This window comes from Crocodylus porosus, unplaced genomic scaffold, assembly GCF_001723895.1.
Source record: "Crocodylus porosus isolate Cpor-Errol unplaced genomic scaffold, CroPor_comp1, whole genome shotgun sequence".
Taxonomy (NCBI): domain Eukaryota; kingdom Metazoa; phylum Chordata; order Crocodylia; family Crocodylidae; genus Crocodylus; species Crocodylus porosus.
Window position 1 is genome coordinate 2,600,248 of NW_017728931.1, and position 3,156 is coordinate 2,603,403.

Sequence of the window (3,156 nt, forward strand, 5' to 3'; positions counted from 1 at the left end):
AGGAGGTTAGATGAACACCTTGCTGGGGTCGTTTGACCCCAGTACTCTTTCCTGCCATGGCAGGGGGTCAGACTAGATGATCTGCTCAGGTCCCTTCCGACCCTAGAAACTATGAAACTATGAAACCATGTTTCTTAGTGTCCTCACCACCCCAGCTTGTGTCTTTTCCCTCTGTAGGGGAAGCAACTTTAAGAGGCAGGGTTCTTCAGTGCTATCACTCAGATACTGCACAAGCTGAGCCATGAACCTTAGCCTTCTGGCTGGCTGGGTTTGCTCTGCTCCTGCTTTTCTCAGCAGGAATTTAATCTATCTATAGCTTGTTATCCAAGTGGTTGAAGATACAAATGAACTAGAACAAATCCAAATATAATTGGCCTATTTATTGGCAAGAAGAGTCTTGTGTGCTTGTTGGTTCATTAAGCAGCTAAGCTTGCTGCAGATCGCATCAGACGGCTGGATAGGTGATAATATCCCTGCAGTCCCACTTAAGATAATACTAATAATATAGCATAGATCATGTTTCCTTCTGTTGTGTGAAGTTAGGCCATCATGTAGTATTGGATACAGAGAAGCGTTTTGAGGGGAAACTTGGCCTTGAGCCTATGCATTTATTAGCTAGCCTATGACCTCTTACTCTATTTCACCCTAGGATTTTAGAATCACAAACATACATCTAACTGAGACCTAAAGAATCTGGATATTGGAAGGGAAAAAATATCTTCATTTCCACGCACAGTTAATTCCATGTGGAATGAGTGACTGATGTTGGGGTTTTGTTTTGTTTTGTTTTTCTCCCTTCAAAACAAACACAAATCTGGCTAAACCCCTAATTCTCTAAACAGGTGAGGGAAAGTGACTATTCCTTTTGGTTTTCATTTGCAAAGATGAGGTGTTTTTAAAAAGCATCTATCCAAACTTTTTATAGCTGGGATACCATAAACCAGAGGCTCACTGTATTGCTTTTAACACATGGCTCAGATTTCCAAGGGAATATGGAGTGTGTGGAAAATAAGACATAATCCAGAACCAAACTTTTCACTTCACTCCTTGCACTTAAGTATAGCTTGTAGCTTAATTTCATTGCCATACATTTAAGCAAGATCATCTTCTATTCCATAAAGCATAGCAGTTCACAAAATTCTAATAATTTATGACATGCATACCGAAGGCTGAAGTTGCACAGTTGCATGCAGTGACTTGATGATAACCCCAGGAATGCAGTGAGCTTATATTTATCTTTTGCTTAGTTATTTAGCTATGGTTTATACTGTAATAATTCCTGGAGCCCTCAGCCAAGGCCTGATTGTGCCAGGTGCTGTACCAACATATAGATGGGGAGAGTTCCTTTCCTAGCTAGCAAGACAAGACCAAGAAAAGGTGGCTGGAAAGAGAGAGGAACAAAGAAATGAAGGGCGCCTTTAACCATGCGGGAACACTGTTCTGACGTTCTGAAATTCCAGCGAGTTGGCGTAGACTCGATTAATCATGCCTGCTGGAGCATGCTAATTAGTGCACTCCAGCAGCCTCCATGTTTCATGCATCAGTGCCCCCATGCTTCAAAACGGTGGTGAGGGTGCTTTAACTAAAGCTTGTCGAACAACCTTTAGTTAAAATGCAACCGCCACCATTTTGAAATGTGGGATGTTGAATACATGAATGCTGCGGGCACCACTTTAATTAGAGCACCAAACCTTGTTATAGACACTGCCCTAAGGCAAATTTCAGTCTCTAGTGGGAATCTGAATGGGGGTTGGCCTGACTGAACCAAAGTCCCTGTTTTGGAGGGACAGCAGGGTTACAATAGCAAGGGGGTGGCAGGGCAAGAGTGAAGGGCATTGGCTGAGCTGAGGGGGACCCAGGACTGGGGTTGTTGCAGGCCAGGTTGAGGGGCAGCGGCAGAGCTGAAGGTGCTAGAGAAGCTGCCTCCACCTGTACTTGCCCCATGCTCCCCTCAGACTGCTGCCGATTATCCTCTTGACCCCTGTCCAGTATAACTCAATGCTCCTTGGCTCCCACAGCCTGCTGAGCCACTTTCTGGCTGGGGGGGTGCCAGAGGGAGGTGGAGATAACATCTTTGTATTTGTTTCCTGTTTAACTGTTTGTATATGGGAAACGAGGGGTGGGGGAGGGGTGTGTATCCTAAAGATAGCCGAGGTCTTAGAGACCTGGGAAAGCTTGCTAGGAACTGAGTGGCCAGTGCTTTCAGCCCAAGCACTTCATGCTGCTCAATTCCCACTGGGGCCTCCACTGAGCTGGAAGATGCTCCTGTATTTGAAACCACATACTAAACTGCTTTTCATCTGCTTCCTCCTCCCCTCCTTCTCCTCTGGCTTCCGAAACAAACAGAAACCTCCGGTGACTGTGGGAACAGCTCCGGGAAAGCAGCAGTCTTTGCTGCCCAACCCCCGCTGCCCCCCTGTGCATTGTGGGTAATCAGAGCCTTGACCATACTCTTGCCTGATTGGTCTTGCCTGAGAGATCTCTCTTGAACGAGAGCAGCTCCCTGGGCAGTCCCTGATTAGATAAACGTTTCTTGGGAGACTCTGGGGGAGGTGGGATCGAAGGCACTGCCTGGAGTAAAAATAGGCATTTTAAAGGCACTCAGGCATCTGGGGACGGAGTTGTAGATGCTCTCCTGAGCAATGGCTTGGTCAGCAATCTGGGAAATACCACTGTCATGTGGATTAATGGCCACTGTGCAGGTTTCTTATAACTGCTGGAGTATTAATAGTCTAGAGCCTTTAAGGAGGTGGTGATGCTTCACCATCCAGCCCTGCCTCATAAGCTGGAATCCATGAGGACTGTGTAGTGGCAACAGCAGAGGGAGGAACGGTGGGCCCTCTCTGCTTTCCTTCCATCCATTTCCCCATTCTAACACCAGACATGCTGACTGCAGGAAGACATTTTCTGTGCTGGCTGTGAGGTAGAGAAATGGACCTTGGTGTGGGTCCCCAGTGCCTGTAACATGGGTCAGAGATGGCCTGGCAAAATTTTAGTTACCTGGGGCAAGTAAGGGTTATGCTGTGGTTGGGTAGCTATCAGGGTCCTGTTATCAAGGTAGGGGCCGGTGTCTAGGCTCGTGTCGTGTCTGGACTAATCCATTTCCATGAGGATGGCAGCCTGTAGACAAGATGAGGGTGTCCTGCCTACAACTCC

General features: G+C 46.9%; 1 protein-coding gene across 4 annotated transcripts in view; it reads left to right on the forward strand.

The window, feature by feature from the left end:
* SLC24A3 (solute carrier family 24 member 3) overlaps window positions 1-3,156 on the forward strand; it is a 441,617-nt gene that overhangs the window by 401,602 nt on the left and 36,859 nt on the right. The gene's annotated exons all lie outside the window — the stretch shown is intronic.